The 20961-nt window shown below is 39.2% G+C and overlaps 1 non-coding gene across 1 annotated transcript; it reads right to left on the bottom strand.

The window, feature by feature from the left end:
• Positions 1-395: 395 nt before the first annotated feature.
• Positions 396-499, bottom strand: LOC118845137. The gene has a single exon (XR_005010018.1). It is a non-coding gene; the product is annotated as a U6 spliceosomal RNA (small nuclear RNA).
• Between the last annotated feature and the right edge of the window lie 20462 nt (positions 500-20961).

Below are 20961 nucleotides of genomic sequence, written 5' to 3'. Positions count from 1 at the left end.
GCTTATTCCCCATTTTCAGAACTCTGCCTTTCTGTAATTTTCACCTGTTGTTCCTCATTCTTTTCTCTGGCAGCAAGCAGAACAAACCTAATTTCTTTTCCACAACTGTTTAGCTACTCAAAGATAGCTACCACATCCTTTCCAAGTCCTTTATTCTTGAAGGAAAGCAGACTAACTCCTTCTATGTAGGTATATATGGCATGGTGTCCAGTACCCTCCCCATCTGGGTCAATCTCCTCTGGACTCATTTTCATTTATCAAAGTTTTTCATCAAGTGAGATACTTGGAACTAACGCAATAATACAGATGTGGTCTGACTGTCTTGTAAAGGGCAGTGAGACTAACTGCTCTTGTGTCTGGACCGTGGTCCTTTTTTTTCCTCATTGAGAATTTTTGTGAATATGGAGCGTTTCATGAATGTGTGTGCCATCCTTTCACGGGGCCATGCTAATCTTCTCTACATCATTCTTATTTTAGCATATGTGCTGCCAAAGTGAACATGACCCTAGACCTTTCTTAAGGCAACCTAAAGCATTAGCTTTTTGGGGGGGGTGGGGCTTCCATGTCTAATTATTGGCTCTTATAGTACTCTACTAAAGGGGTAACCCTATCCCTTAGCAATCAAAGGCCATATAAATATCCCTTTGAGATGAAAATAGGCATCCCTTTAACACATTTGTTAACCTTCTAAGGCAGACTCTGAATGTCCTAGGAATCAATCCATCATCATCATCATCATCATCATCATCATCATCATCATCATCATCATCATTATAATTATTATTATTATCAGCCTTAATGTGGCTAGGATTGTGTAGTGGTCATTTCCTCCACATACATGCCTCTGACCCTTCTTTCTCTACTTTGTATCCCTCCTATTTCCTAAGCTAAACCCATATAATTCTACCTTCTAGACTGGGTAAAGGAAGCCCATGAACAAAACCCTTTCAATTTGCCATGGGAAAGCTATGGCTGTGCTCCCTTTATAGTTTGATGGCAGCAGGTTTGTAAATAATTTATAAAACACCAATTCCCTTTCTCTCAGTTACTCCAGGCTCAGAGACCGATGCTCCCCTCTGTGCTATGCATTAAGCTTCAAACTAAGTCAGGGAAGTCACCAGGATCACAGACTTCTCAATGAAAGAAAATATTTTTTAAAATTAGTCAGTCAATCATAGAATCACAGGTCACAGAATGATGGAGCTGGAAGGGATGAGATCATCTGTCTGAGCTTTTCATTTTGTACTTGAGGAAAATGAGACTAAAAGAGGGGAAAAGATTTTCCAACACATCTCTAATTCATAGAGGCCATGACATATTCCAACATGAGACCACTGGGCTTGGAGTTAGGAAGGCATGGATTCAAATCCTGCCTCAGGTACTTACAAGTTATGGAACCCTCAGAAAGCCCCTTAACCTCCTCTGGGTCCTTAGTTTCTTTATATATAAAGCAGAGCTAGTAATTGTCCCTACCTCAGAGTTGTTGTAAGGACCAAATGAGATAATGTATGTAAAGTCTTTTGTAAACCTTTGAGCTCTATTTAAATGTGAGCTATTATTTATGAACCAGGTCTGCAGACTCCCAGTCAATACTCATCCCCTTTCATCACATTGACATCATATCTGAGCCCTTGGGAGAATAAAACACTAGATTTGGAGATGAAAGACCTAGGTTTAAATCTTAGCACTCCTGTTTATTACCTGTCTGATCCTGGGCTGCACAAGACTTTTGACTGACCTGGGCCTCAGCTGTCTTCTCTGCAAAATGAATGGGTGTTGGGCTGGGTGATCTCTATGATCTCTTCTGGCTTCCAATCCTTTGGTCACTTTGGTATCTATGGCACTTTCTTTTTAGTCTTTTCTGGCAAATACATTAGAGGTCAGATGCACAGACACACCCTGAAGCTAGACTGGCATAGTCTTAGGTCTTTTAGGTCCTGAGTGACACTCATCGAGAAAAACTGTCTACAGTGGCTGTTTCAGACAAGAAAACCCACAACTGGGTCACCTGTGGAGGGGAGGGTTGTAATGGGGAGAAGCAGGCATGTGGTCTGTCTTGCACATATACAGAAAGTTGTCACCCTAATGATGTGCAGCTAGAATGTTTGCTGAGATCCCAATCCTTTGGGTTGTCTGCAGACAAACAGAAACATACCCTTTGCCTGTCAAGTGAGAATTTCTCATGACCAGCCTCTTTCCTTATGCATAGCATAAGACCAATCCAGAGAATATTAAAAGTTCCTGAATTCTTTTATTCCAGTGGCAGTCAGGCTTAAACCTTTAAAAACCAATATAAATCCTTAGATATAATTTACTTCTTGCTTTGTAGCTGCTCTCCCTCTGTTCTCTCTCTCTCTCTCTCTCTCTCTCTCTCTCTCTCTCTCTCTCTCTCCAAAACAGACAGCAGAAGCCTCTATTTGCCTCTAACAACATGACCTCCCAATGCATTTTTATCCTTGTGTTTTACTTCTTGTGTCATTGATCAATAGACTGAAATGCCACATCTCTATCACAGCCACACATTTTGATTTCACAAATCGTCCTGGCCCAGTGGAGCTTATCTGTAAGAGCCCTGATGCCTAGAAATGTCATGGCCTCCAGGGGGCCCAATGGACTGTGTCAGGGGGGCAGCTTGCTTTGGGTCCTTCCAACCTTCAGCCCTCCTCCTCCTTCCCTTCCTCTTCCTCTTTCTCCTCCTTCCCCTTCCTCCTCCCCCTCTTCCCTCCTCTTTCTCTTCCCCCTCCTCCCTCCTTTTCCTCTTCCCCCTCTCCTCCTCCTCTTCTTCTTCCTCCTCTTCCCCCTCCTTTCCCTTCCTCCTCTTCCTCCTCATCCTCTTCCCCCTCCTCCCCTCCTCTTTCTCTCCCCTCCTCTCCTCCTCTTCCTCTCCCCTCCTCCTCCTCTCCTCATCCTCTTCCCCCTCTTTCCCTCTCCTCCTCTTTCTCCTCCTCCACATCACCCTATCTGCTATTGGGATCATCCTAAAGATGTTTTCAGTGAGTCTACGGGAGATAAGCTTAAATACCAATACTCTTATTCAACTGCAAAAGCAGTCATTTTATCCGCCTGACCAATCATGCTTTGAAGATTAAATATTAAAGAATAGTAGTAGCTGAGGTATAGTAGATAGAGAGCTGATCTGGGAGCCAGGAAGACTTGGGTTCAAGTTCCACCTCTGACATGTGTTTGCTGCCCTTCCTTGGAGAAGTAAGTCACCTGTCAGGACTCTAGTAACTCTGTGAGAAAAAGAGGTGTGGAGAAGGTGCCAACCGTTATTAGCAGAGAGAATTTCCTCACCTAGAAGTTCCTTATACCAATGAATTCACAGGACGAGTCTCCATTGCTATACTGATGTCAGGAAAATGACTTATCTCAGGACTGTTTCTGTATGAACTTCATCAGAAAAGATGAAAATGAGATCATCAAAATGACAATATCTAGCATTTATATAGTACTTTGTGGTTCACAGAGTGTTTTACCTGTGTTATTTCATGTAATCCTCACAACAACCATGAGAGGTAGGTGCTGTTCTTTCTCCTGTTTTCCAGATAAGAAACTGAGGCTGAAGAAGTTAAGTGACTTGTCCAAGGTCACACATCTCAGAAGTACCTGAACTACCTGACTCCAAGTACAGCAGTCTATATACTGCACCACCAGTTTACATCATCATGATCATGATGTTAAAACATAGATTGCTTTCCCAAATACTCATGATCTCCAAACTACCTAGAATGAAAGGCTTTCAATGAGACCTGACCAAAGAGATCAAAATGGAATGGGCCCAGGATGAAGTATGGTAGCTATCACTCTTGTTGCTCTGTCTGCTATGGAAGCTGCACTGAGTGTGCCTCCAGTGAGCCCCTAGCGGGGCAGCTCACATACCAATGCTTTTATTCAACTGCAAAAATCCCAGTTATTTTAGCCATCCACGCAATAGTGCATTGGATATTGGACATTAATGAATAATAATTGGATACTGACTTGTTTCAAGTCTTTTTCTCTCTGAACCATATCCAAAAAGATGACAGTGAGATAACAGTAACAAGGGCAGATCAAATTTCTGTAGCTCTTTGAAGTTTACAAAGCACTTTCTTCACAGCCTTTTAAAGTAGGTAGTGAATAAATGAATGAACAAATGAATGAATTAAAAAAAAACACTTATTAAATCCCAAGTGCTGTGCTAAGTCCTGGAAATACAAATTGAAAAGCCAGATAGCCTCTCCTCTCAAAGATCTCACACTGGCATGGAAAGACCACAAATGTAGGAGGGGTTAGTTGCAGGGCGAATGGAAAAGCCCAGGAATCCCAAGCGTGCCTCTTCAGGTCTGATGGTTATGTCCAAGCGTCCTTAGAGCACATTGGCAGTTGAGACAGCAAGGTTGGGGGTGGGGTGGAGTATGGAGAGCACAGGGTCAGGGAAAATGATGAGCTTCAGTGGGCCAGAGGGTGCAGAGGCAGGGCAGATGGCTAAAACATAGAGAGCTTCACCTTATTGGGAAGACTGTAATTGGTAACTGCATGCTCATCCAGGTTGTATGAGGCAGCAACCAGATGAGCAGGTTGAGGTGGAGGGGGTGGGAAGGGAGGGAGAGAGAAGGGGAAGAGGAGGGAGAGAGGGAGAGGGAGAGAGAACACCTCCTATGGCCTGTGTCCTATTGAGCTAATTGGAAAGTATCAAATATTATTAGCCCCATTTTAAAAAATATAGAAGCTAAAGCCCATCCTCATCTGATGTGACTTGTCCAAGGACATATAGCTAGTTAAGCTTTGGAGGAAGTAATTGAAAATAAGTCTGATAATAGCTGTTTAGTCATTTTCAGTCATGTCCAACTCCGTTTGGAGATTTCTTGGCAGAGGTTCTGGAGTGGTTTGCCATTTCCTTCTCCGGCTCATTTAACAAATGAGGAAACTGAGGCAAACAGGGCCATACAACTAGTGTCTAAGGCCAGATCTGAACTCAGGAAGATGAATCCTTTGACTCCAGGCCAGGCACTCTGTGCACCATGGTGCCACCTAGCTGCTCCTTGGAGAGGTTACTCAAGCCGTTGGAAAGCAAAGGAAGAAAATCCCTAAGGCTCTTCAGCTGAGGCCCTCCCTTCATACTTCATGGGAAAGATTAGAGACATTGATGAGAGCTCTCTCTTCTTGCCTCCTCTCACATCACTCTGACATCATTGCTTATGACATTCTCCTTTATTGCACTCTCTGATGAAGAAACCCCTTCATCTCTACCTTTCATCCTATCCCTTTCTATCTTCTCTAGGTTATTCTTACTATGATCCCTGCTTTCTAATCTTCACTGTCTCATCATGTACTGCTCCCTTCCCTGATGCCTACAAACATAAGCAAGTTTTGCTCATCTTTTAAAAAATCCCAAGATCCTACCATGCTATCTATCCTCTTATTTCTCCCCTCATCTTCTCAGCCAAACTGTTGAAAAAGCAATCTACATTTTCTTCCTTCACTTCCTCTCTTCTTACTTTCATCTGAACCATCTGAAATTTGGCTTCCTATCTCTTTATTTAGCTGAAATTATCTGGAATTGCTAATGATCTATCACATGCTAAATTGAATTCTTTTTGTCATCCTCATTCTTCTGACTTCTCTGCAATGTCTGACATGGTTGACCATCTTTTCCCCCTGGTTACTCTCTCCTCTCTGGGTTTTTGTTTATTAAATTAATTAATTTTCAGTTTTCAGCATTCACTTTTATAAGATTTTGAAGTCCAAAGTTCCACCCCCCCTTACCCCTCCACAAGATGGCATGCAATATACATTTACAATCATATTAAATATATTTCCGTATTAGTCATGTTGTGAAAGAAAAATCAGAACAAAGAAAAACCATGAGAAAGAAAAGAAAAAAGAGAAAATAGTATGCTTTGATCTGCATTCAGACTCCATAGTTCTTTCTCTAGATGTGGACATTTTCCATCATGAGTCTCTTGGAATTGTCTTAGATCCTTGCATCACTGAGAAGAGCTAAGTCTATCAAAATCGGTCATCACACAATGTTGCTGTTACTGTGTACAGTGTTCTCCTGGTTCTGCTCACTTCACTCAGCATCAGTTCATTTAAGTCTTGCCAAGTTTTTCTGAAATCTTCCTGCTCATCATTTCTTATAGAATAATAGTATTCCATTACATTCATATACCACAGCTTGTTCAGCCATTCCCCAATTGATGGGCATCTCCTCAATTTCCAATTCTTTGCCACCACAAAAAGAGATGCTATAAATGTTTTTGTACATATGGGTCCTTTTCCCCTCTTTTCTGATGGCTTTGGGATACAGCCCTTGAAGTGGTATTGATGGATCAAAGGGTATGCACAGTTTTATAGCCCTTTGGAGATAGTTCCAAATTGCTCTCCAGAATGATTAGATCAGTTCACAATGCTACCAACAATAAATTAGTGTTCCAACTCTCTGAGTTTTTGGAACACTTCTTTTTCTTGGTTCTCTTCTTATTTATTTGACAACTCAGTCTCATTTGCTAGATCTTCATCTCTATCATACTCACTAACTGTGCGCATCCCCTAAGTAAGGGTGTACTGGAGCCAGTGCAGATGGGCTGTAGAGAGCCCACTGCTAAAGTTTCAGTGTGAAATTTCATGCTGCAAAAATCAGTAAATGCTACAAATCAGTTTTATTTTTTTGTTTTGTTAGTGTCTAGACTTAAGAAAGTTATGGGGGAAATGTTAATAATGCAGATTAAATTTTAAAGAGTGTTGTGTATATATTCAGAGAGCTGATTGTTAAATATTTACCGCCACACACCTGCCCCTAAGGCTTTGTCTTGGACTTTCCCACCTCTGTTTTATATTGCTTAGTGATCTCATCAGCTCTCATGGATTTAATTACCATACCTATGTTGATAATGCTCAGCTCTATTTATCCAACTCAAACTTTTCTCGGTGCTCCAATCTAAAATTACTGACTGCCTATTGAACACCTCCAACCAGATGTCCTTTGGGCATTTCAAGCTCAGCATGTCAAAAACTTAACTCATCATCTTTATTCCCAAACCTATCACTCTTCTGAATTTATCTATTATTAATGAGGAGCACCTCATTAATGTGCTTTGAGTTGCTGAAATTTGAAATTTTGTATCATCTTCAATGCCACACCCTTGCCCCACATATTTTATCAGTTGCCAAATTTTGTAGTTTCTGTTCCCATAACATCTCTCAAATACATCTCCTTCTCTTCGCTCACACATCCACAATCCTAGTTTATTCTTTCATCATCTCTCACCTGGAGTATAGCAATAGTTTTCCACTTGGACAAGTCTCTTCCCAATTCTGTTCTGTCTACCAGGTACCAAAATGATTTTCCAAAATTGTAGGAAGTGCCTACTCTACTGAATAAACTCCAATGACTCCCTCTTTCTTCTAGGATCAAATGTAAACTCCTAAGACCCTGTTCCAGGGGGATTGTGGAAAGATGGTGGTGGGTTAGGACATCCTATATCCCTTTCAAACAGCCCATCAGGACTTAGAGATGCATCACTACACTAAGATTGAGAAAGAATCATTTCTAGAGTTTCCCACTCAACCTAGGAATCCATAGAGGGACCCCTTGAGGACTGAAAATATTCTGGGATAGACAATCCTATGTAGATTGAGATACAAGTATAGAAGGTAGAAAGCAGGTACCCCAGAGCTTTGCAGATGTTTTAGCATGCCCTACCTGAGCATCCAGGTGCAGCCCCAGCCAACCCTTCCCCAAGGCTGTGGCTGGGCTACTTTACCCCAAAGACCTTAGTTACTGAGGAAATGATTCAATGCTGGGAAAATTAGGTTTAGGCCAACACTTCACACCATACACCAAGAAAAACTTCAAATGGAAATTTCATTTAGATATAAAAAATCACATAACAAATTAGAGGAGCAAGAAAGAAATTACCTTTTACATCTCTGGATAGGGGAAGAGTTTATGACTAAGTCATAGAAAGGATACCACAAGAAAAAATGGACAATTTCAAGCAGATGAAATTTAAAAGTTTTTGCACAAACAACTAATGTAGTAAAAATCAATAAGGAAAAATGTAGCTGAGGAAAAAAATCTTAGAAACAAATGTCTTTGATAAGGGTTTCATTCCTAAGATATGTGAGGAATTGATTCAAATTTATAAGACTAAGGACCATTTCATAATAAATAATCTTCAGAAGAAGAAATCAGAGCTATCAACAATCATATGAAAAAGTTCTAAGTCAATAATAATTAGAAAGTACAAATTAAAGCAAATCTGAGGTTCTGTCTCATACTTATCAGACTGGCAAAGATGATTAGAAGAAAATGATGGGTGTCGGAGGAACTGCAGGAAAACAGGTATTCTAGTGCCCTTTTGGTGGAGCTTCCAATTAATTGAGTGAACCATCCTGGAAAGCAATATAGGACTAAGCCCAAAGAGTAACCAAACTGTTCATATCCTTTGACCCAATTATGCCACTACTAGGCCCATACCCCAAGAAAATCAAAGCAAAAGAAAAAGGATTCATATGGACTAAAAATATTTATACCGTCTCTTTTCATGGTAGCTCAAAATTGGAAACTAAGGGGATAACATTCTATTGGGAATAGCTAAGCAAATGATGGAATATAAATGTAATATTACTATCCCCTAAGTAGTGCTGAAATGAACAACTTCAGAGAAAACCAGAAAGACCTCTATGAACTGATGCAGAATTAAGCGATTAGAGATAGAACAATTTATACAGTTATAACATCACAGAGGAAAACAACTTTGAAAGACTCTAGAATTTTGATCAATGCAATGATAAGCCATGAGCCCAAAAGAATGAAAATGAAACATCCTACTCATCTCCTGGTGATGAAAGAGATGAAGAATTTAAAGTGCCAAAAGAGACACATTTGGAGGGCATGGCTAATGCAGAGATTTGTTTTGTTGGACTATGAAGGTATGTATTGAGGACTTTACTTTTGGTGGTTTGGTTTTTTTAATTGACTCAATTAAGGATAGTGGAAGGGACAGATAAATTATTTAAAGTTTGTTAAAAATAAAGACAAGTATTTTTTAAAAGAGTAAAAAGGAAAAAAGAAACAAATAGTTTTGATTCAACAAGCATAAATGTGTGTCGGGTTGAATTGAATTGACATGGACATTTTGTGTTCCTCACTCCTTCCTTGTGGACATTCCTCCTTTAGTTTTTATAACACTTCCCTTTCTTGATTCTCCTACTAGTTTACCCACTCTTCAATATCCTTCACTGGATCTTTCATCCATGTCCCAACCACATGGAGTGTGCACTGAATCTCTGTCTTGTTCTCTTCTCTCCTCTCCCTCTTTACTTTGATCTCACCATCTCCCATTGGTTCAATTATCATACCTATGGAGATGACTTTCAGATCTATTTATTCATCCCTAATCTCTCACCTGAAGTCCAGTCCAACATTACAAACTACTTATTGAATATCCCCAACTAAATAATCTATGGACATTTCAAACTCATCACATCCAAAATGGAACTCATCCTCTCTCTTACACCCTCTCTTCTTTCTAACTTCCCCAATTCTGTTGATGGAGACAGTATTATTCTATTCATCCATGTTCATAACCTTAGTGCTATTGTCAGCTCCTCAGGCTACCTGCTCACAAATCTTGTCAGTGTCCAGTTCTTTTCAGTTTTACCTTCATGATGGTTTTCTTTATTCACAGAACCACCACCTTAGTTCATTACCTCATCACCTCTCCCCCTGGAATGCTGTGATAGCCTCCTGATTTCTCTCCTGGACTAAATCTTCTCCTGACTCTAATCCATCCTCAAGTCAGCTGACAAATTGATGGTTATAAAACATTGGTCTGACTAGGTCAGTCCCCTACTCAAGAAGCTACAAAGGCTGGCTCTTGTATTGAGGATAAAATACAAAACTCTTCTGTTTGACTTTTACAGTCTTTCACGATCTGGCTCTGTCCTATCTTTCCAAGATTATTGTATGTGGCTCTCCCTCACACATTTTATATAGAGTCTAGAATCTAGAGAAGATGACCTATTTGCTGCTCCCTGTACATAATATCCCACCTCCCATTTCCATGACTTTGCACATACTGGTAATAGACTATTTCCTCTTAGAATTTCTAGCTTCCCCCAAAACTCAGCTCAAAACCCACTCCCTATAAGAAATCTGTCCTGATCTCCCATACCTCAAAATCTACATCCTGTTGCTAGTAGCTTCTCCTTGTCTTCAGAAATTGCTTTGTATCTATTTTGCATATATAGGAAGTACAGGGGCAGGTGGAAAGGGTTTGGAGTCAGGAAGATGAGTTCAAATCCAATGACATACGTTTACTACTTATGTGACCTTGGGAAAGTCACTTAACTTCCGTCTGCCTCAGTTTCTCCAATTGTAAAATGGCACTTACCACCCATGTTTGTTGTGAGGACCATGGGAGATATTTGTAAAGAGCTTAGAGCAGTGCCTGGCACATAGTAAGTGCTATACAAAAGCTTGTTCCCTTCCCCACCTCACATGTATTTTTCTGCATAATGTAAGCTCCTTGAGAATAGAGAAAGCTTCATTTTCTGTATTTGTATCCTTAGTGTCTAGCATAGTGCCTGACATGTAATAGGTGCTTAATAGATGCTTATTGACTGATTCAACATATTGTTTCTTCCCAATGGAATATCAGCTCCTTGAGGGTGAAGACTGCTCTACATTTGTTGCCCCTTCCAGCTCTTACTGTCTAAAAAAGAAATGCTTTCCCTATATCCTAGCCTTTCATTAGTCACCACCTCTAAAGAAAGAGTACCTGAACCCATGCTGTTTGTGGAGCAATTATCACTTCTTAATTCACTGTGAAATTTAAAATCGCAGGCAGGTTGGGGAAGAAGAGAGAACAGAGCTGTGCTTGGATTCCTTCACAGGTGCTTTTATTCTGCAGTTATCTTCCAACAACTCTCACCTTTTGGCACCTCAGATATCCCAGACCCCCACCTCCAAACTCCTCCCTCCTGACAAGTAACACTATCTCTTTTCCTTATGTACTTTCTCCCTTCTGCACTCATAGCTTCAGCTACCACCACCTCTATGAAGAGGACTCACACATCCATAATGCGAGGCCCAGCCTCTATCCTGACCTGCATGTAGCTTTACACCACCCACTGTCTATGGGACATCTCTCCCTGGATGTGCAGCCAGCACCTGAAACTCAATGTGTGTCAGACCAACGTCATTAGCTGACTTAGGGAATGATAGAATCCTAGGTCTACAGCTGAGGCCCCAGAAGGCCACCACAGAGGCCATCTAGCCCAATCCCTTCATTTTACAAAGGAGGAAACCAAGGCCCAGAGAGTGACATGCCCAAAGTCATAGTCAAAGACAGAGTCAGGATTTGAACTCAGGTCTTCTGACTCCAAAGCTAATTCTTTTTCCTTTGTTGTCTTTGTTTCACTGTATCTGTTTGGGTACCATCATTCTTTCTGTCTCTCATATTCATTACCTTGGGATTATCTTTGACTTCCCTCCTAGGAAAATCCACATAGATTTAGAGCAGGATGAGAACCTAGTATCTATCTTGAACAACCTTCTTATTTTACAGATGAGGAAACTGAGGACCAGATAAGTGAAGTGACTTCTTCAAGGATGCAGGGAGAAAGAGGTAGAGCCATGATCTGAATCCAGAACCTCTGATTCCAGATATAGTGGGGTTTTTGCACTGTGCCTGATAATTCTCCTTTTGGTAGTCATTTACCTAGTCCAGGTAAATTGCTTCCATCTTAAGCAATATTTTTCACATCCATTTTTTCCTCTATACCAGGATGACCATATTCCAGGCCCTCATTACTTATCACTTACCCTTTTATGACATCTTCCTAATGTATTAGAATTCTTTCCTCCACACACTCTCCCTGCCCTGTCCATCCTTTCTTCGTACCTCTGAAGAAAGAAATCTTTCTTATATATGGATATGAATATGAATATGTTACTCCTCTGATCAAAAGTATTCAGTAGCTCTCAATTTCCTACCAAGTAAAGGCCAAACTCCCCCTTTATTGTAATGTTCAAAATCTTTGAGAATTAGGTATCGCCTACCTTTCCACCTTATCTCATATTACTCCCTTCTGTGCATTCTATATTCCAGTTGAACTGGACTATTCTCTGTCCCGTAGAAACAAACTGTTTCCTTGCCTCTTTGCCTTTTCTGACGCTGTTCTTTCTGCCAGGAAGGCATTTTATTTCCTTATTTTCTTGTTAACTCCTTGCTCATCCTTTAAGACCCAACTCAGATGCTACCTTCTCCATGAATAAAATGTTGTATCATATAGTTATCTATGTTTGTTCACTTTCCGTTAATTAAGCTATAAGCTTTACCACAGCAAGGACTTCATCTTATCTATACTTCTACTATAACTCTAGGTATGTGCTCCAAACACAACACCACTTAACAAATGCTTCTGGATAAGTGAATGAGTGAATGGGTACATTTACAGAAAGATCCAGTATCTTGGAGTAGAATCAGGATGAGGAAAGCATGTGTATGAAACGTCTTCCTTCACCTTATGAGATCAGGTCTTTCCTTCCATTTCTTAGATTACTGGTTGGAACAGGAAGAGAGAAATAGGGGAACAGAGAAACTGGAAGGAAATTCTCTTCTACTGGGAACTGGAATTTCTAGCTGAGTATTCTTTGGTAAAAATGTCTACTACAATAAAGAAATTGGATATCTGGTGTGGTTTGATATAGCAGGTTTGGATGTCTATTTCCTTCTAAGAAATGAAAAGGTATTTGTTCATAAGAGAAGAACGCAATGGAACTAGTTCATGGAGCAGTATGCACTGGAATGAAAGAGGTGCTGAATTCTGAAGACCTGGATTCAAATCTTAGTTATGACACTTAATGACCTTTCTTTTGAGCCTGTTCCCTTATCTATAAAATAGAGATAATAGCACTTGTACTACCTACCTCACAGCATGATCGGGAAGTGCTTTGTAAATCTCAAATTGCCAGAAAATTGTAAGCTACTCTCTATTGTTAGAGTCACTCACCCAAGAGCAAAGGAACTACCCCTTTCCTCTTCCTATGCCATCACAATGATAAGGTGGCAAATACAATGTTTAACTCTGAACTGATATGGGCACACTGATCTCCTACAATGTTTTCCACATTCTTGTATGTAAGACAATTATTATATCCATGTTGAAAAATTAAATGTTATTTTTTCAATTATTATGTATTTTTTCTTATATCTTTCCCTCTCAAGACTGGAAAAAGAAAAAAAATCCTTGTAATAAATAATCACAAACTCCCATATTGACAACAAATATGTATCTCACTGTATATTAGCCCCTCATTTCTCTCTTAGGAGGTGGGTTTGATTGTTTCACCATAGATTTTCTGGAATCATGAATGAATGAATGAATGAATGATGTATTTATTAAAGCACTTACTACTATGTGTAAAGCATTGTGTCAAGTTCTGGATGTACAAATAGAGCTCTCAAGGAGCTCACATTTTAATGGGGATAATAATGTGCATGTAAAGTTTATGGAAAGGTCCATGGTACTTAGGGAACAGTGGCAAAACAGATGTTAATTATTCTTCTTTGATGTCTTTTCCTAAATTATATCAATAATTGATGTTGACAGTGTTAAGGACTTTGGTAGAAATAGTTTTCTTTTCTGGGTCTTTAATAGATATGGTGGTAGCACTGCAGGAGCAGTTGCCAGGTTGCATTTCCACAAGGGAAGCTGCATAAGTGATGACTGAGCATACCAGGCTGGAAGTATTGCTATTCCCAAAGCTCTTGGGATCAGGGTCTTCGGTTGTCTTCACCAGAATCTGAGGGTCAAGTCAATGATTGTGATTGATGATTGCGTTGTTTAGAGTTTTTGTCTTTCCTTTTTTTGTATTATTTAGTATCTAATTTTTCCCCAGTTACATGTAAATAACAATTTTTTTAAATTTGTTTTGGAAACTTTGAGTTCTAAATTCTCTCCCTTCTTCCCTCTCCCCGCCCCCACCATTGAGAAGGCAAGCCATTCCACATAGATTATATATGTGTAGTCATGCAAAACATATCCATAATAGTCATATTGTAAAAGAAAATATAGATTAAAAAACTCAAGAAAATAAAGAAAAATTAAAAAAATACAAGTTGCTTTATCACCATCAGTTTTTCCTCTGGGGCTGGATAGCATTTTTCATCCTAAGTCCTTCAGAGTTGTATTGCTGAGACTAGCTAATTCATTCACAGCTGATTATCCTACACTATTGCTACGTATTACTCTGTACCCATTACATTTCACTTTGTATCAACCCATGCAAGTCTTTCCAGGTTTTGCTGAAAGCAACCTGCTCATCATTTCTTACAGTACAATAGTATTCCATCACAATTACATACCCCAACGTATTCAGCCATTCCCCAATTGATGTGCATTCCCTCAATTTCCTATTCTTTACTCCCAGAAAAGAGCTACCATAAGTAGTTTTGTGCCTATATATCCTTTTCATTTTCATTTTTTATCTCTTCGGGATACAGACCTAGTAATGGTATTGCTATGTCAAAGGGTATGTATGGTTTTATAGCCCTTTGGGCATAGTTCCAAATTGTTCTACGGAATAGTTTAATCAATTCATGACTCTGACAAGAGTACATTAATGTCTCATTTTTCCCATTTACCTTTTCTGTCCTATTATCTAATCTAATAGGTGTGAGGTAGTACCTCAGAATTGTTTTAACTTGCATTTCTCCAATTAATAGTGAGTTAGAATATTTTTTTCATATGGCTAAAGATAGCTTTAATTACTTCATCTGAAAACTGATTACATCTTTTGATCATTTATCAATTGGGGAATATCTCTTATTTTTATAAATTTGACCCAGTTCTACATATGTTAGAGAAATGAGACCTTTATCAGAGAAGCTTGCTTCAAATTTTTTTTCACACTTACTATTGCTGACTGTATTTACCTCCATCCTATTCCCCCTACCCCTGTTTATTCTATTCTCTCTCTTTTTTCACTCTGTCTATCCTCAAAAGCGTTTTGCTTCTGATTATCCCTTTCCCTATTCTGCCTTCCCTTCTATCACACCCCCTCCTTCTCTTATACCCTTCTCCTTCTATTTTCCTATACGGTAAGATAGATTTCTATAATCCATTTCCCCTGTATCTCATTTCCCAGTTACATGTAAAAACAATTTTTAACAGTCATTTTCATAACTTGGAATTCTCTTAAGTCTTTCAAAGTGTTTATTTTCCTTTTTTCTTTTTTAAAAAATTTGAACTCAAGAAATAAAATAAACATTTCTATAATACAATAGTATAGAAAAAAGCAATTGCACACAGAACTATAAATCTATTATGTATAATTTGCTATTCCTTTTAAATATATATTCATTATATAACTTTTTCCTTTTTTAAAAATTCTCTCCCCTACGCCACCCTAGAGATGGCTACCATTAGACACAAATATGTATATCTATGTAAAATTATTCTCTACATACTTCTATTTATCATTTCTTTCTCTGGGTGCAAATAACATCTTCCTTCACGTGTCCTTTTAGTTAATTTGGGTATTTATAATAGTTAAAATGACTTAGTCATTCACAGTTGTTCTTTAAACAATATTATTATTACTGTATACAACATTCTCTTGGTTCTGCTCATTTCACTATTCTTTATTTTGTTCAAGTCCACACATGTGTTTTTTAAGATCATCGAGTTCATCATTTCTTGGAGCTCTTTTGCCATTTGAGTTAGTCTATTTTTTAAGGTGTTGTTGTCTTCAGTGTATTTTTCCGTATTTTTTTGGGTCTCCTTTAGCAAGTCATTGACTTGTTTTTCATGGTTTTCTCGCATCATTCTCATTTCTCATCTCAATTTTTCCTCTACTTCTCTAACTTGCTTTTCCATATCCTTTTTGAGCTCTTCCATGGCCTGGGACCAGTTCATGTTTTTCTTGGAGGCTTTTGTTGTAGGCTCTTGCACTTTGTTGACTTCTTCTGAGTTCATCGTTTCTTATAGCACAATAGTATTCCATCAGGGTCAAGTATCACAACTTGTTCAGCCATTCCCCATTTGACACGAATCCCCACCATTTCCAGTTCTTTGCCACCACAAAGAGAGCTGCTATCAATATCTTAGAGCATATAGGCTCTTTTCCTTTTTCCCTTATCATCTTGGGAAACTGACCGAGTTGTGGTATTACTGGGTCAAAGGGCACAGGCAGTTTAATAAAACCAGATTGTTTTCCAACATTGTTGGATCGGTTCTCCCAACAGTAAAATAGTGTCCTGATTTCCCCACATTCACTCCAACATTTGATGCTTTCCCCTTAGAATTGTTCGTTTTAACAATGTTGATATTATAGTATTCACTGTCTTCCAATGTATACTATAGCATATAATGTCTTCCAAATTCTGCTTACTTACTTCAGTATGCATCAGTGAATACATATTTTCCCAGGTTTCTCTGAAACCACCCTTTTGTTATTTCTTATTGGTACAATGATATTCCATTACATTCATAAGCCTCAGTTTGTTCATACATTCCCTAAGTGACGGGCACCTTCTCCGTTTTCAGCTCTTTGACAGAACAAAAAGATTTGCTACATATTTTGTAGCAGGACCTTTTCTACTTTTTTTAGTCTCCTGGTAGTATAGACTTGGTAGCAGTATTGCTGGGTCAAAGGGTATGCACAGATTCATAAATGTGGTGCCATCATTTCCAATTGCTTTTCAGGGTGTCCAGACCAATTCACAGCTCCACTACAGGTGCATACATATTTTCCCTGTAACTGTTCCAATATATCATTCTCTCTCTCTCTCTCTCTCTCTCTCTCTCTCTCTCTCTCTCTCTCTCTCTCTCTCTCTCTCTGTGTATGTGTGTGTGTTAAGTTTTCCAATCTGATGGGTATGAGATAGAACGTCATAGATTCTTTAATATGCATTTATATAATTATTAGCATATTTATGGCATTTTATGTGGCTATAGAGAACTACCTATCCATTTCCTTCAATAATTTCTCAACTGGAGAATGGTTTGAGAAGACAGAGCCAAGATGACAGAGCGGTGGGTAACAGTAAAATAAGCTCCTCCCAAAACTCTTCTAAATAGACTTAGAAAATGCATCAGACCCAAGCTTGATGGGAAAATCCAAGAAAAAGTCACAAAGAGTCATTTTCTAGTCCAGCTCAGCAGAAGGAGACGGAGGGGTCTCCATACACTGGGGATGGGACCCAATGTGGAGTGCACTACATCAAAAGCACTCCAGCACCTAGGGAGAGGCAGGGCACCAGGACAAGTGGAAGTCCCAAGTCCATATCAGGGAACTGTATCAAGGACAAGTGACAACTGGCAGCAATGTCATCCACTACCCAGTTCTGGGTCATAGACCAGGGGTGAAATGAAAAGAGGACAGGAATCCTTGAATGGAGTTCCTGGGTGGGAGGTCCTAGGCCGGGAGGAAGGAGCAAGTTCAGAAGCAAGCAACAGCGGTGTGGCTCAGACTCCAGGAGGAGAACAAGATTTCGGTTCCAGAATCTAGCCCAGTCTGTAGAAAAATAAATAGGGCAGGAATCCCAGAAAGAAGATGACCCTGAAGTCTGTCATAGAACCAGCAGAGGTTCCCAGCTGGCTAGCAGTGGTTGAGTCCAGCAGCAGTCTACTGTCATTCGGACAGTAAGAAGTTTCCAAGTAGGAAACTTGCAAAACTCAAATGAAGGTGGCAGCAACCATACTTCACCCTAAGCCAGATCACTTTGGAAGCACTGAAAGCCTGCAGGTCCCCAGCTTGAGCCATCTCCAAGACCCTGGAATAACACAACACTCAATGCCCCAAGAAAAAAGGACCAGCCTAGATCTTCCCTACAGAAGTACACAGAGTCCAGCCCTTAAGTTGAGAAGTAGGCTGGTAGAATGAGCAAACAAAAACATAATCCCACTATAAAAAATCTATTATGGTGATAGGGACTCTCCTCATATAAACCCAGAAGAAGAGAATGATTCCAAAACATCTGCAAGCAAAGCCTTGAAGAAAAACTCAGCTAGGGCACAAATTCAACTAAAGTTTCTGGAAGAGATGAAACGAGAGTTTTTAAAAGTTTAAAATGATTTTATTATTGAATCAAGAATGCTACAGGAAAAAAATTAGAAAAGAAATGAGAGCATCAGAAGAAAGAATTGGAAGGGAAGTTAATAGTTTGGCACAAAAGGGGCTAAACCTTGCTCAAGTAACAAACTCTCTGAAAATTAGTATGGACCAGATAGAATCCAACAACGACATGATACAAGAAATATTTTTCACAGTCAAAAGACTGAAGAAGTAGAAGAAAATGTAAGGTATTTTTATATCAAAAACAATTGACCTAGAAAACAGATGGAGGAGAAAGGAAAGAATCACTGGACTACCTGCATGCCATGAACCCCAAAATAAGAAACCTTAGAAAACAGCCCAGATCCATTAGAACCCATCTGGCAAAGTGGAAATAGGAAAAGACCCCAATATAAAAACTCTCAGGAACATTATAGCCAAATTCCAATGCTTCTGGGTCAAAGAAAAAATACTGCCAACACTCATAAAGCAAGAATTGGAGTACTGAGGGGCCACAGTAAGGATAACACATGATTTAGCAGACACCCTTATAAAGGAACAGAGAGTTTGGAATACAATATCCAAGTAGGCAAAGGATGTAGGGTTATAGCCAAGAATAACTTAACCAGCAAAACTGAATATACTCCTATAGATGAAAAATGAATCTTTAATGAAACAGAGAATTTCCAAGCATTCCTGATGAAAAGACTAGAGTTATATAGCAACTTTGAAGTCCAAATGTGGGAGTTCAGAGAAGCATCAAAATGTAAGTTGCAAAGAACAATAATAAAGTACTAAAGAAGGATAAATTGCTTATATTCAAATATAGGGAGCTGTGTTCCCTCTGCACCATATCATCATCATCACGGGTCATTAATTGAATCTAATTAGTCAAAATGTAGGTATAGCTCTGTTATAGCTTGATGGTTTTAAGAAAACAATGGAAAGAGAGGGAAGCACAATACCCAGGTGTAGGGCAGGGAGGGAAAATGAAAAAGAAAGTAGAAATTATCTCATCTGTTTCTTTTTCACTTTTCTTCTGGTTCTAAGAGATCTGGGAAGTTTTCTTTCATGATTTCTTGGAATATTTTATCTAGGCTTTTTTTGTCATATCTTCCAGGCAGTCCAGTGATTCTTAGATTATCTCTTCTTAATCTGTTTTCCATTGTTATTAAAAACAACATGTAATGTTGTTATATACCTTACATTTTCTTCAATCTTTTGAATTTGTTTTTTTCTTTTTTTCTTCTATTTTTTCTTCCATTTTTTTCAGTCTTTCAAATTTATTTTTTGGAGCCATTAACATTTTTTTTCTTAGTCTATTCTAATTTTCAAGAAGTCTGTTACTTGAGTAAGGTTTCTGCTAAGCTCAATTCTCTCCTCCGTAACTTTTATTTCTTTTCCAATTCTTTTCTCTAGCATCTTCATTTCATTTTTACTAAAATTAAGAAAAATTCTCATATCATTTCACCTAGGACTTCTAATTCATCTTGTGGGCAAGCTGTCTTTTTTATTTCTAGGTCTTTTGTAATTATTCTCCTTCTGAATTCTTGTCTTGGGCATTCCTAGTACCACAATAACTATCTTTTTTTGTTTACTCTTTTTTCTAGTGATCTGTGCAGGAAACCTACTGATCTAGCTGATAGCTTGAGAGGTTGTCTGTAATTCTGGACCCTCTGGAAGACCCTCAGTGTTGCTGTCCTAGATGGAGGATTGAATCCAAGATCTGCTCTGGATGACACAACCCTCAAGTTCTGGATACTGATTTCATTCTCTCAGACGCTTTGCTGCTGATTTGGTCGAGAGGCTGTCTTCCATCTCTGGGCATTTCCAAGCTTATGGCTTTACTCAGAGCTTTGGGCACTGAGTCAGCGATCAAGGCCCACTGCTCATTTAGAGTTCCTTCACTGGGCATTTGCCTATAGGTTGAGTTTGTGATCTTGGGCTAGAAAGATGATCCATTGTAGTTTCTCCTTCAATTTTCCAATCACTACCCAATCTGGCATTCTTTTTAGATCATTGTTGGGGCAGTTGTGGAGGGAGTGGTGCAGGACTGCTTCCTCTTGCTCTGCCCTTCCAACTAATTTTTTATTATCTCCATTTTACAGAAGAGGGGATAAAGGCTTTCTCTATTTGCACCCTAGTTCTGTACCTCATATCTCTTTCACAGACTATTGTAAGAGATTCTGAATGGTCTCCACTTCTCTCCCTTTATTCAATCCATCCATAAAAACAGCTACCAAAATAACTTTCCTGAAATACAACATTGACCACAACACTGTCTGGCTTAATGGCCTTTGCTGGCCTCCTGTTTGTTCAAGGATAAATTTTAAACTCCTTCACCTGGCATGTATGGCCCTCCCAAAACAGTCTACAACCTGCCAGGCTTATTTCATACTACTTTGCTTCGTGTACTCTATATTCCAGATAAACTAGACTCCTAGCTGTTTCCTTAACTCACCTTGCTATCTCCAGTCTCTGTACTTAGGAAGCCTTTTCCTTAGGTCTAGAATATTCTCCCACTTCATTTCTGCCTCTCTGAATCCTTGCTTTCCTTTAAGATGCAGGACAGATGTCTTCATGATAGCTCCATGACAGCCTCCAGCCTCCAGCTGAAAGTATTCTTCTTCCTCCTCTAATTTTCCTGGGGCATTTTGTCTTTCCTTTGCCCCCATCACATCATACTTTATACTGTCTGTCTGTCTCTCTGTCTCTGTCTCTGTCACTGTCTCTGTCTCTTTCTCTCTGTCTCTGTCTGTCTCTGTCTCTCTCTCTGTCTCTCTGTCTCTCTCTCTCTCTCTCTCTCTCTCTCTGTCTGTCTCTCTCTCTCTCCCTGCCATATTCTGCATGGTACATTCTAAGCTCCCAGAGCACCAGAGAATGTGTAATTTCTTTTCTTTTTCTATCCCCAA

This window comes from Trichosurus vulpecula, chromosome 3 (assembly GCF_011100635.1).
Source record: "Trichosurus vulpecula isolate mTriVul1 chromosome 3, mTriVul1.pri, whole genome shotgun sequence".
NCBI classification, from domain to species: domain Eukaryota; kingdom Metazoa; phylum Chordata; class Mammalia; order Diprotodontia; family Phalangeridae; genus Trichosurus; species Trichosurus vulpecula.
The sequence above is the reverse complement of the archived record's forward strand: the minus strand, read 5'-3'. Positions and strand labels throughout refer to the sequence as shown.